The following is a 14,804-nucleotide window of genomic DNA, read 5'->3' on the forward strand; positions in this document are numbered from 1 at the left end:
CTGTGGGTGAGCTGGTAACCAAGTTGCAAGACAAAGTCTTCTTTACTCTTCCCTCTCCTTTCTTCAAGCAGAAGAAAGGAGTTTCTTTCAGAGCTGTGAGCTGTGTGCCTGGGGTTGTGGGATTGGTGGTGCAAGCACTCCCTTGGCTGCCCCAGCTAGTGTCTCATTAGGTTGCATGTCTCCCAAGTCCACTAACTCTGAGCCTAGCACAGCAGGAGTACTTGCATAGGAATTGCAGTCCTTATGGCCTAGACTGCCTTTCAAGTTTATTTAGATCCACAGAGCACTTTAGCCCACAGTGGCAAGGCTTTCTGGAACCCAGGTTGCAAGTACTGGGATGGCCTTTTGGCAAGAGCTAGTCTAAATATTCCCTCTTTGGGCACCAGCTGAGTTCTGCCGGATGTCGCTTTTCACTGTGGCAGGAGAGCACTGATTTCTAATGCAAAGTCTCACAGTCCTTGCACTCTGCCTCCCAAAAGCACACAGGTTCTCTCTTTGCACCACTCTGCCACTGCCCTGGCATGGAGGAGTGGTGGCATTGGAAATTGAAGACTGCTTTTCCTACCTTCTTCAGTGCCTCTTTCAGTGATATGAAGTTAAATCTAGTACTGTGATCGCTTACTTGATTTTTGGTTCTAATGAAGGTACTTTTTTGTGTGGGTAGTTGTTGAATTTGGTGTTCCCACAGGGAGGATGATTACTGGAGTTTTCTATTTGGCCATCTTACTCCACCTCCCACTGAGTTTGAGTATTTTAGATACTGCCTTTAAGTGGAATCATGAAAAATTTATCCTTCTGTGACTAGTTTATTCCTTTTAGCATAATGTCCTCCAACTTCATCCATATTAATCCAAGTGGCAGGATGTCCTTTGTATTCAAGGTTGAATAGTATTCTTTTGTGTGTATATACCACATTTTCTTTATCCATTCATTTGTGGGTAGAAATGTAGCTTGTTTCCATCTCTTGGCTACTATGAATAATGTTGCAGTGAACATGGGAGTGCAGGTATCTCTTTGAGATCCTTATTTCAATTATTTTAGATATATACCCAGAAGTGGGGTTGCTGCATTATATGGTAGCTCTATTTTTAGTTTTTAAAGGAACTTTTGTACTTTTTCCATAATGGCCATACCAATATACATTCCCACCAGCAATGTACAAGACTTGCCAACATTTGTTGTGTTTTTATTTTTTAATAGTAAACATTCTAACAGATGTGATGTTACTTCTTACTGTGGTTTTGATACGCATTTCCTGATAACTAAGGATATCGAGCATCATTTCATATATTTATTGGCCATATGTATGTCTTCTGTGGGGAAATGTCTATTCAAGTCCTTTGCCTATTTTTTAATTGGATTATTTGGTTCTTTTGCTTTGTTTTGTTTGCTTTTTATTTGTAAGAGTTTGTTGTATATTTCGGATATTAAACCTTTATCAGATTTGGAAATATTTTCTCTCATTCCATAGTTTGTCATTTCACTCTGTGGACTGTTTCCTTTGCTGTGTAGGAGCTTTTTAGTCTGATGTAGTCCCACTCGTCTATCTTGGCTTTTGTTGTTGCTTCTGCTTTTTGTCTCATATTCAAGAAATAAATGCCAAGACAAATATCATAAAGCTTTTCTCATATGTATTCTCATAGGAGTTTTACAGTTTTAGGTCTTATGTTTAAATCTTTAATTCATTTATGGTTGATTTTTGTGTATGACATAAAGAAATGATCAGTTTCATTATTTTGCATGTGTATATCTAGTTTTCCCAACACCTCTTCTTGAAGAGATTATCATTTTCCCATTGTGTATTCATGGCATCCTTATTGAAGATCAATTGGTTGTATATGCATGGTTTTATTTCTGCGATATCTATTCTGTCCCATTGGTCTATATGTCTGATTTTATGCCAGCGCATATTGTTTTCATTACTATAGCTTTGTAATATATATTGAAGTCAGGAAATGTAATGCCTCCAGCTTTGTAGTTTCTCAAGATTGTTTTGGCCTTTTGGGTTCTTTTTGTGGTTCCATATGAATTTTAGGATTGTATTTTTTATTTGTGTAAAAAATGTCATTGGGATTTTGATAGGGATTGCATTGAATTCATAGATCTCTTTGGGTAGCATGAACATTTTAACAATATTAAGTTTTCCAACTCATGAACATAGGATGCCTTTCTATGTATTTATGTCTTTAATTTTTTTTTTATTTAGTAATGGATTTTATTTTATTTTTTTTAATTTATTTATTATTATTATACTTTAAGTTGTAGGGTACATGTGCATAACGTGCAGGTTTGTTACATATGTATACTTGTGCCATGTTGGTGTGCTGCACCCATCAACTCGTCATTTACATCAGGTATAACTCCCAATGCAATCCCTCCCCCCTCCCCCCTCAACATGATAGGCCCCGGTGTGTGATGTTCCCCTTCCTGAGTCCAAGTGATCTCATTGTTCAGTTCCCACCTATGAGTGAGAACATGCGGTGTTTGGTTTTCTGTTCTTGTGATAGTTTGCTAAGAATGATGGTTTCCAGCTGCATCCATGTCCCTACAAAGGACACAAACTCATCCTTTTTGATGGCTGCATAGTATTCCATGGTGTATATGTGCCACATTTTCTTAATCCAATCTGTCACTGATGGACATTTGGGTTGATTCCAAGTCTTTGCTATTGTGAATAGTGCCGCAATAAACATACGTGTGCATGTGTCTTTATAGCAGCATAATTTATAATCCTTTGGGTATATACCCAGTAATGGGATGGCTGGGTCATATGGTACATCTAGTTCTAGATCCTCGAGGAATCGCCAAGAAATGGGGAAAGGATTCCCTATTTAATAAATGGTGCTGGGAAAATTGGCTAGCCATAAGTAGAAAGCTGAAACTGGATCCTTTCCTTACTCCTTATACGAAAATTAATTCAAGATGGATTAGAGATTTAAATGTTAGACCTAATACCATAAAAATCCTAGAGGAAAACCTAGGTAGTACCATTCAGGACATAGGCATGGGCAAAGACTTCATGTCTAAAACACCAAAAGCAACGACAGCAAAAGCCAAAATTGACAAATGGGATCTCGTTAAACTAAAGAGCCTCTGCACAGCAAAAGAAACTACCATCAGAGTGAACAGGCAACCTACAGAATGGGAGAAAATTTTTGCAATCTACTCATCTGACAAAGGGCTAATATCCAGAACCTACAAAGAACTCAAACAAATTTACAAGAAAAAAACAAACAACCCCATCAAAAAGTGTGCCAAGGATATGTCTTTAATTTTTTCATTAGTGTTTTGAAGTTTTCAGTTTTCTAGAAGTCTTTCACCTACTTTAAGTTTATATTCAAGTATTTTATTATTTTAGATGCTATTGTAATTGGAATTATTTCCTTTTCCAATAGTTCATTGTTATTGTATATAAACACAACTGTTTTTGTATGTTAAATCTGTATCCTACAACTTTACTGAATCAGTTTATTAGTTTGAACAATTGTTTTGTGGAATCTTTACAGTTTTCTAGATATGAGGTTATGTCAAGGTAAATTTCTTCTATAACTGATTTGTTGAGTTTTTTAAAAATTCTCAATGGGTGTTGAATTCTGTCAAATGCTTTTCCTGCTTCTATTGAGATTATAATGTGGTTTTTATACTTATGTTAATGTGCTATATTACATTAAGTGATTTGCATATGTTGAACCATCCTTGCATATGAGGGATGAATCCCACTTAGTTGTGGTGTATGATACTTTTAATATGCTATTGAATTTGGTTTGCTAGTATTTTGTTGTGAGTTTTTGCCTCTTTGTTAATCAAGGATTAATTGCTCTTCAGTTTTCTTTTCTTGGAGTATCTTTTTATGTCTCTGGTATCAGGGTAATGCTAGCCTCATAAAATGAATTTGGAAGTATTTCCTCCTCTTCCGATTTTCGAAAGTATGAGAAGGATTGGTGTTAATTCTTTTTTTAGATGTTTGGTAGAATTCACCTGTTGAAGGCATCTGGTCCTGGACTTCTCTTTGCTGGGAGTAGTTGATTAATGATCTAGTGTCTTTCCTGTTTCAGTTTAGTGCCTTTTCATTGTGACTTGAAAAATTCTATTTAGCATTTCACTGGTAGATTGGATGTGGAGTAGAGGTAAAGAGAAAAGTCAGGGATGACTCCAAAGTTTTCAACCTGAGCAAGTGGAAGGATGGAGTTGCTGCCATCTGAAAGGTGGAAGTCTATAAAAGTGGAGCACATTTTTAGTGAGTTCAACTGTGGATCTAAGTTCACGATGTTTGTTAAATATTCAAGTGGAGTTGGATTTCAGGGGAGAAGTCCAGGATAGAAATACAAAATTTGGAGATCATCAAGAAAGAGCATATATTTATAAAAGAAGGACTGAACTGTGGAGAATTGTTAGAAATCATAAAAATAATAATAAACCAGCAAATAACACTGAGAAGAAGAGAACAATAAGGTAGGAGGAAAACTAGAAGAGTATGGTGTTTTGGAAGCCTAATGAAGACAGTGTTTTGAGAAGAACGTGAGCAGCTGCATGGAATACTACTGATAGTTCAAATAAGATGGGGACTGAGAATTGACCATTGGATTTTGCAACGTTGAGGTCATTGGTGACCTTGACAAGAGCAATTTCAGTGGAGTGGTAGGTGTAAAAGCCTAGCTGTAATGAGTTCTGTAAAGAATGGGATAAATGGAATTGGAAACTAGAAATCAAGAAAACTCCTTTGAGGAATCTTCTTCTAAAAGAGGCAGAGAAATTGGGCAATAGCTAGAGGGGACTACAGGGACATCAATAGACATTTTTTTTTTAATCTGAGAAATTATAGCACATTTCTATGCTGAATGGAACTGATCCAGTAGAGAAGGGGAAATTAATAAGGCAGGTAAGAAAAGAATTACTAGAATGGCATCTTTGAATAGGGAGAAGGTATGTGTTCTGGTGCACAAATGAAGGAGTGGACCTTACTTAGGAGTATGGATAATGACAAGAGCAGAGGCAGGATATGTGTGCATTCTTGCAGTTACGTCAGTTGGAAGTTATCTTCTGATGCTCGTAGAAAAATCTCTGCTTTAAGAAATTCATCATTATGGAAGTTCCAAAAATTTATGAAAGTAGAGAGAATAGATTAATGAACCCAATAGATTAATGAACCTCCATGCTGTCATCACCCAACTTTAACAACTATCTCTTCATGACCTGTATTGTTTTGTTCTATAGCCCCATCTACACTCTTTCCCTTCCCCAGATTATTTTGAAGTAAATCCCATGTATCATATTATTACAACTCTAAGTATTTTATTATATGCCTCTGAAAGATGGTGCTTTAAAAGCTATAACCACATCACCATACCTAAAATATTAACAATAATTCCTTAATATTATAATATATCCCATCCATGTTCCAAATTCCCCAGTTGTCTTTTTATAATGTTTGTTTGAATTGTGGTCCACATAAAGACCACGTATTGTGATTGATTGATGTGTCTCTTATGTCACTTTCAATTTATAGATGCTCTTTTCATCTACATTACCCAGTTTATTTCTTGATAAAACTGAACTGTTTGTCCTGTAGAGTCTCCCACAGTCTGTATTTTGCTGATGGCATCCCCATGGTGACTTTTAACATGTTCTTCTGTTCTCTGTAATTCCTCATTCAGAGGCTTGATGAGATCTGGGTATAATGTTTGCAAGAATACTTTATAAATGGTGTTGTATACTTCTATCAAGAGACACATAATGTCCAGTTGTTTCCCTTGTTGGGATGTTAACAGCCTTTGATAATTTTTGTTTAGATCTATTAATTGATTGGGTGTTTCTGGAATTAGCAGGAATACTTGTAAAAAGAGAAGCATTTCCTCTTTTCTTTTAAGTTATACTTTTGTGCAGTTCAAAGTTTTGTTTGGATTGCTTTAATTTCCTCAGTGAAGTAGTAAGTAAGGGTATCAGATAGAATGAAGAGAGATAGGAAATATTAGAGATTTTAGGAAGAGAAGGTGTGAAATAGACATCTAAGTGAGAAACAGCATGACTAGACTACAGAGATTTAGTATGATTGCTAGGTAGCAATAAGAGCACAGATGAGGTTCGTGGTCAAGAATTTAACTAAGATCAATAAGTGTGGTTGTATGCTTTTTTAAAATCACCTTCACCTGTATGGAGGTAGATTAAAGTAGAGAAAGGATTGGCTTTAAGCAGGCTTCGGTTTTGGCCCCTGAACTCAAACAAGAAAAAGGCAAGAATATTCAGGACATATATACCAGGGAATGATTATGGAATTTGCATTAGGTAGAGGGGAAGGGGGACATGAAAATGATAAGGAACTGTAAAAAGCTGATAGGGTCCAAAGAATGCGTATCTTGTAAAGGTTGAAGAATTATAAAAGTCAGGGTGCTAAAAGCAGTGTGATGGAGAGATGAAAGGTGCTGATTAGATAGTGGAATGCTTAAAATTGAGATTATAGACAGGGAATGAATATAAGAGTGGCTGAGGAAAAGTGGTAGATAGCTCCCTGGAAAAGAGGAGATCAAGGAAATGAGAACCCAATAAATCTGAAAATTTATTAATATATATTGATCATCAAGTATTATGACAGTCACTAGGCCAGAATTTAAACTCCTCAAGTAATGAGTAGTATAACTTAATTATAAGGAATAGTAAAATATAAGCTCCATGTGGACAGGGAATTTTGTCCAGTTTTATCATTGTATCCCTAATCCTTAGAATAATAACTGGCATATAGTAGAGTGTTCAATACATGATTGCTTTATGAATGAACAACTAAATGACTGAATGACTTGAAATTCAAAGCTGGGGAACGTTTAAGGAAGACAGAAGGATAATGGCTTGAAAGTGGTAATGGGGTGCAAATAGGTTGTCTAACCCAACTTTAGGACCATTGATTTGAGGAGTATGGGAAAAAAAGCAGTTGCCATTTGGGCTTTAGGGGAAGCAGTGTCTTCATTGGAAAACTAGAGTTCTTAGAGCAAGTAGGTGAAAGGAATATTTAGAAAAGAGGTTGAGGATATAAATACTTTTTCTGGTGATGGACTGTAAGTTCTAGTAGACACTGCAGGAGAGTTTCAGGAAATGGGGAAGGATGGGAAATAGGGTCAAAAAATAATGTGCAGAGTTGCATGGGGAATAAAGTGTAGGAATTTGGGATTTCTCTTTAGTTGACTGAAGTAAACAGAGATAAAGGACATAATTATATAATTCTAATAATATCAAAGCAGGTAATGGTTGTGAGACTATGAGTGTGGGGGTTGGGGGAGAGAGAGATGCGAGTCCTGCAAGGAACACAGAAAGCTATGAGGCCAGTTCTTCATTCGTGTAATATAAAGATCAAGACAAGGGAACAGGGGATGGCTCCCTCCTAATTCCTGGAGCACAAGGGACTGTGGATTCCTTTTGATTCCTGTGTATCATAGGGTTGCATGTCAGAAATCTCTTTTGACTACTACTAAAGGAGAACATTGGAGAAAAAGAGATATTTCTTGCATATGAACTTTGTGCTTCAGCCATACTTGAATTACTTGCAGTTCCCTCAGTATACCATGTTCTCTTATATCTCTTTGCCTGCTGGTCCCCTCTTCCTGGTTTATCGCCCATCCATCCCCCATCTATCCAGAATGCTTCTACTCATTCTTCAAGACTTAGCTTAAGTATTTCTTCCATGCAGTCTTTCTGCCTTTGCATATTTAAGGAAAATTTAGGGACTTCCTCCTGTTGTATTCCTTAGTATTCCATAAATATATCATCATCTTGACATTTAATTTTTATTGAATTTTTACTGAGATAATGTGGATTCCATGCAGTTGTAAGACATAATACAGAAATATTCCATGTACCATTTGCCCAGTTTCCCCCAGTGGAACATCTTGTAGAACTTTAGTTCAGTATTACAATCAGATTGACATTGACACAATTCACCCATGTTATTCCAATTTCCCTAGTTTTATTTGTAGTTGTGTGTGTGTATTTGTTCTATAAAATGTTATATGTGTAAGTTCATGTATCCACTACCACAGTCAAGATACAGAACAATTTCATCACTACAAGGATCCGTTTTGTTGTCCTTTTGTAACCACACCTACTTTTCTCCCACCTCCCTAACTCAACTCTGACAACCACTAATCTGTCCTCTTTGTCTAAAATTTAGTCATTTCAAAGTATTATAAAAATGGAGTTACAGTATGGAACCTTTGGGGATTGTCTTTTTTTCACTTAGCATAATCCTTGGGGATCCATTCAGGTTGTTGCATGTATTTATAGCTCATTCCTTTTATTGCTGAGCAGTGTTACATTGTATGGATGTATCATGGTTTGTTTATCCATTCACTAGTTGAAGGAAAAGTGGCTTCTTTCCAGTTTTTGGCTGTTACAAAGAAATCTTCTATTTATATACAGTGCAGGTTTTTGTGTGAGTGTAAGTTTTCCTTTTTTTTTTTTTTTTTTTGATATATACTCAGGAGTGGAATTGCTGAATATAGTGGAAGGACCAGGGACTTAAAGGGTAAGTCCATCTCGTCTTATCAGGAAGGCAAAAACTTTCCTGAAATCCTCTCACTATCACACTTCCCCTTCAATCTCATTGACCAGAACTAGTGGCAATGGAGGCTGTAAAAAGGGAACACGCTTAGATATTTCAAACAAAATTTGGATTCTGTTAGCAAAGATTAAAGGGATATTTGTTATGAAATTAACAGTGCCAGCTAAAATGTCAATGTCTGAGAACGAAAGAAGCTGAATAGAAAAAAATTTCATCATAGGAATTATAGTAGGCTGAATGGTGGTTCTCAAAAAGATATGTCCATGCTCTCATTCCTGGGATCTGTGAACATTACTTGTGTGACAAAATATGTCATTAAGTTAAATAAAGATCTTGCTTATCTGTTAAGATACAGGCAGAAGAGGAGACATAGAGGAGAAGGTGACATGAAAAGGGAGGCAGAGATCACAGTGATGTGGCTATAAGCCAAGGAATACCAAAGCCATCAGAAGCTGGAAGAGGTAAGGAATGGATTTTCCCCTACAGCCTCTGGAGGGAGCGTGACCCTGCTGACACCTTGATTTAAAACTTCTGGCCTCCAGAACCATGAGAGAATAAGTAGCTGCTGTTTTGTGTAACCCAATTTGTGGTAATTTGTTATGGCAGCCTCAGGTAACTAATACAATAGTTAAGAGCACTGACATTAGAGTCAAATCTGAATTCAAGGTCTTCCTTTGCCACTTACCGGAACTAGGAGTGTTCCTTTTGATCTCCTCCTCAACTCCTGATAAAAATAATTGCTCTGATGGTCATTATCTAGAAGTACTTTTTCCCTGCTCCCCTAGTCCATTACTTCAAACAGTCACTCCTATTTTTGTCCCATAGATTCAAGCCTTGCACACATGTTGAAAACTATTGTGAGTTACTCTGGGCAGGAAACCTGTAGAAAGCTCCTGCATGTAAAGGAGTTTGGCACAGTACCAGCCTTCTCTCTTGCTGCTGATCCCTATGCGTATCACACAGATCCCATAATTACATAGCAACCTTTTGTGGCCTTGACTTTAGTCTAGGATTTTGTTCCCAGTCAGCAAGCCTCGGTTTCTGGTCTCTGCTAATTGTCCTCCTAGATCTGACCCACTTTCTGGACCTAGGCTTCTTATCTTGGCTCATCATCCAGGATTCGGATGATGCAATATCATTTCTGGAAGGGAACCGAGAGGTCATCTAATCTAACCCCTTCACTTTAGAGACAGAAACTGAAAACTTGACCTCATCTTTCTTCTTGGTCCTATCATATCTTCCGGCTTCTCTTGGCCTTAACATCTTTTTTGAGGTCATATGAGAAAAAAAATTCTGCTATACTCATATCCTTTTCCAGTTTAATGAAATTCCCAGCCAGGCACTTACCCAATCCTACCAAGTCTCTAAATTACAAGTGTCAGTAGCAAAAACTTTGTGATCAAGGAAATGGGATAATTCCTAACAAAACATTCTTACTGTGACAGTATCCCAACCAGATGATATAAAAGCACAAACTTTGGACACCGATACTGGGCCAGTCATAACTAAATATACAGTATGCTGAAAACATCTATTAAACTAAAAGCTTAGCAGTAGAAGGAAGAGGGAAAATTCCTCTGAAACTGTTAAAAATCTCGGAAGGGATGGATGTTCCTTCAGAAAACAGCTTGAACAACTTTGTATACAAGACTATAACATTGTAGCTATATCAAGGCCATTCTAAAAGAAAAGTTATTGTGTATAAACTTACAATCTTAGCTGCGAGTGACTTCTAGTTAGAAGAGTAAAGCCAAGTGGAATATTTCATTTTTAAGAGTTCAGTAAAAAGATTGTCTCCTGGTGGAGAAGAACCTATTTATGGGAGTACTTACCATCTTAGCATATTGTCATCTTTGCTACTACCTTTTGTCACTCTCCTCTACTTGTAAGAAGCAAAGGATATAAGGACTTATGATTGTTGCTTGGCAGTGTCAGAAAGGCAAACCAAACACATCTTTGAGCTTAGCAGGAAGCAATTAAAATCAAAATTACCATTGTCACTATGAGATAGATGTAGGAATCAACAAACAGACCTGATTGTAATTAGGTGGTTAGATCAGACAGTCCAGGTGGCATACATCAGAGGAGTAGACAGGATTGGAAAGAATAAATTCTCTCTCTCTCTCTCTCTAAATATATATATTTCAAATATATATATATAGGGCAAAGTTTGGAAAAGTCAGGTAAGAAAGGTATATTCAAACATAGACTATAAGTTCAAACATGAGATTTGTTCCTTGGAGTGCAGAGAGCACCTACAGAAGAAACCTTTGTCCACTTTAGCCTTATTCCTGTACTAGGCTATAACAGATAATAGTTATGATTTCTTGACTAATCACTATTTGCTGGGCACTGTTTCAAGTGCTTTACATGTCTAATTTAATCCTTATGACAGCCCTATGGAGTACATACTGTTATTCTCACTTTAGAGAAGATGAAACAGAGATAAAGGATAAGTCACTTGGCCAATGTCCCACAGCTAGGAAGTGTGGAATCTGGAATTTCAATGCAGCAGGCTCACTACAGAGTTGTTTAAGTTGTTAACCACTGTGCTAGATTATCTCCTATATATAACTACGCCTTTGACCATCCTCGGTCTTCTCCTACTCTGACTCTAGCATGTACAATAGCAGCCTCTGACAATTTATGACGTTTTCAGTGCATACAAACAAAATCTCTAACCACCCAGATCCTGTTCTTAGGCCAGCCTCAGCATCAAGAGGCTAAAACTCCGAACACTCAATGTCTACTCCTGCTTAGACTGATAAGAGTCAGTTAGAGCCTGGTCTTGTGTCGTATTAAACACCTACAGAAGTCCTACCACCCAGGGTCTGGCCCTACATGATTCTCAGTATGAGTAAAGGAATCTTTCAACAACTGGAAGCTTGTTTCTATTCTGGACTATGTGACATTCACAGAAAACTTTCAACCAACCAGGAACTCTTTCATGGTTAAAAATCTCTAAGCCTAACTTAGAGGTTTTTTTCTCTGAGATAGCCACATCTTCCATAGAAATGTCTGAATTCCAAGGACTTATTTCTGATCAGGTTATCCAGGCAGAGAGAACGACATGTAGGAAGGTCCTAAAAGAGAAACCGAAAGTCAAGTATAACTAGAGCACATAACAAGATGGAGAGTGGTAAGTGAAGAAATTGGAAAAAATATACTGTTCCTAGTTACATAGTTTTGAATCAGGCTGATTGTGTTTGAATCCTGGGCTCTGACACTAATTATGTGGGTTTGCACAAGTTAATAAACTACTTAAAGCCTCGATTTCCTCATTTGTACATGGGAAAAATAATAGTACCTACCTCATAGTGATGGGAGGATGGCATAAGGTTGCATGTAAAGTATTTTGTACTTACATCATAGTAAGTATTCTTATAAATATTACACAGTAACACGCAAACACATACATGATGTAGATGTAGATATAGATGTAAATCTAGATAGAAAGAGACAGAAAAACAGAGTGACAGAGACCTGATATCTTGGGGTCTTAGAGTGCCTTGTGATCCATGGTGAGAACTTGAAATTTTATTCTAAGGTAATTGGAAACTATTGAAGAGGTTTAAGGAGAAATACAACAAGACTAGGTGTGTATATTAAAATATTACCCTAGCTGTACTGTGGCAAAAGGATTGGACTGAGGCAATTGTAATATATGGGAGACCAATTGAGTGTCAGTTACAATTGTCCAGGGAAAAGATGGTGGTGTTTCAGATGATGATAGTGTCAGAATGAATAGAGATAATGGTAGGAAGAGGGACATATTTGAGATCTATTAGGAAGTAGAAGGGACAGTGACTGGTGAGCACTTAACAATTTCTTTTTCTTTTTTTTCTTTTCTTAATTTCCCCTTTTCCACCCCAGAGAATTAAGGAGAGATGGCTGAAGAACAGGACCAATAGTTGACAGATTAGTGTAGGACACTTTGTGATGCATCTTAGATCCAGGAGAGTTTTTTTTTTTTTAACACAGAAGGACAATATATTAATTTTGGTGAAGAAATGTGTTCAAATTTAGATATTGTAAAGAAGAACTATCTCCATTTCAGCCTAGACTAGAAGTCCTCTATATTTTCTACACCACTTCTCCATCCATAGACTCTAAGCAAATGCTACATTCAACACTCCAGGCCTGGGAAATTTGCAAAACCCCAAAAGAGTCTTAAGACTTGATCTTCATAAGAAAGACTGTACTCAGAAAGTTTGCCAGGAAGGGAAGGGATAAAAAGGAAAAGAGGTGCTGGAAGACTAGATATAGTGAGAAAGTGTGGAAATTAAGAGACAGGGAGAAATAGAGAGAATGAGTGATTCAGGAATGAGAGTGGTCCATTTGGTCCATTTGGTTCATTCTCCAAAAGTTTAGTGAGTAAATACATGCTCCCACCTTTTCCACAAAGGACTTGGGTGTTGTGAACTAAGCTGTATCTGCTTCACTCCAACCAAGCTCAGTGGTTCTTGCACACTCCTAGATACTGCCTTATTAGTCTTGGAGAAGATCCAGGAGAATTTTCTGGATTACCAGGCAGAGAATCTTGTACGCTTCTCTTACTTTCTCCCAAACGTACAGAGTGTCTCCCTCTCTGTGTTCTGAGCCACCCAAAGGTGGGAGTGGAGTGATGCAAGCACCCCAGAGTGGCCACCACCACTCTGACTGCTCTGGGTTCAGACCTGAAGCCAGTACAGCACTGCGTCTCCCCCAAGGCCTGCTATCATTACTCCCTGGCTACTGCCTATGTTTTTTCAAGGGGCTCTGCAATCAGCAGGTGGCAAAGCCACCCAGTCCTGTCTCCTTCCGTTCAGGGCAGCAAGAACCGCCAGTCTCCAGGTGGATCCAAAAGTACCATCAGGAGTCAGGTCCTAGGGTCAAAAACTTAGAAGTCTGCTTTGTGTTCTATTGTACTACAACTGAACTGGCAATCATACCACAAGATGCAATCCCTCTAACTCTTCCATTCCCTTTCCAAAGGCAGAGGGGCCTCACTCTATAGCCACCACCACCACCACAGACTGTAGGGAGTACTGCCAGACTACTGCAAGTGAGACCCTGGGTCCTAAGGTCCCAGGGCTCTTTAGTGAGCATATGATGAATGCCGCCTGGCCTTGGACTCACCCTTCAGGATAGTAGTTTCCTTTCTGGCCCAGGGCAGGTACAGAGATGATATCTAAGAGTCAGTCCTAGAATCAGAGACCCACTTGATGCCCTACCCCACTGTGGCCATGTTGATACCCAAGGTGCAAGATGAAGTCCCCTCAACATTCCCTCTGTTTTTCTTAAGCAGAAAGAGTTTCACCCTGTATCCACCACAGCTGGCAGTATGGTAGTCTTACCTGATGCCAGCAAGTCTTAGCATCTCACTCAAGGCCCTTGATGTAGTACCTGGGTATTGCTACTGGTTATTCAGGGCCAAAGGGCTCTTCAGTTAGTAGGTGATGAATGCTGTCAGGACTGTGTTCTTTCCTTCAAGGCAGCAGGTTCCCTTCTGGCCCAGGGTATGTCTAGAAGTGCTGCCTGGAAGCTAAGGCCTGGAACAGGGTCCTCATGACTCTGACCGGTGCCCTATCCTGCTGTGGCTGAGCTGGTATCCAAAATGCAAGACAAAGTCCTCCACTTCTTCCCTCTCTTCACCTCAAGAGGAAGAAAGGGGTCTCTTTTGGAGCCAAAAGCTGTACAGCCGAGAGTTTAGGGGAGGGGTGATGCCAGCACTCCCTTAGCTGCTCCCACTGATGTCTCAGTGGGTCACATGCACCCTCAGACCACTGTTTCTGGGCCCAGTTCAGCACTAGGACTTAAGAGTTGTAGTCCCTGTGGCCTAGACTGCCTATCAAGTTTGCTTAGAAATCCAGAGCACTTTGGCCCTGGGTGGCAAGGTCTGCACGAACTCAAGTTCCACCCATTGGGATCCAAGATTCCCCTCTGCCTAGGACTGGTTTAAATGCTCCCTCTGTGGGTGGATGTCAGCTGAGTTTTATTCTGTTTTCCTTTCTACTGTAACAGGACATCACTGAATTTGATGCCTCACAATTGTTGTGCTGTCCCTTCCCCAATGCCCAGAGATGCTCCACTCCACACTGCTGCTGGGGAGTTGGGGAGAGGTAGTGTCAGTGATTCAAGGTGAGTTTTTTTTTTTTTTTCTATCTCTTCAGTATTTCTTTCAGTAATGTGGAGTTAAAACCAGGTACTATGAGGGCTCACCTAAATTTTGGTTCTTATATGGTTGTTTTTTTCTGTGTAGATAGTTGTTAAATTGGTG

General features: G+C 38.6%; 1 protein-coding gene across 1 annotated transcript in view; it reads left to right on the plus strand.

Annotated features, from left to right (window-relative positions):
* Positions 1–14,559: 14,559 nt before the first annotated feature.
* LOC105483648 (spermidine/spermine N1-acetyl transferase like 1) overlaps positions 14,560–14,804 on the plus strand; it is a 131,188-nt gene continuing 130,943 nt past the window's right edge. The window contains exon 1 of the mRNA XM_071088876.1: positions 14,560–14,665. The gene's annotated coding sequence lies outside the window, so the exon portion shown is untranslated. The remainder of the gene's footprint in view (positions 14,666–14,804) is intronic.

The sequence above is a fragment of the Macaca nemestrina genome, chromosome X (assembly GCF_043159975.1).
Source record: "Macaca nemestrina isolate mMacNem1 chromosome X, mMacNem.hap1, whole genome shotgun sequence".
In the NCBI taxonomy this organism is placed as follows: domain Eukaryota; kingdom Metazoa; phylum Chordata; class Mammalia; order Primates; family Cercopithecidae; genus Macaca; species Macaca nemestrina.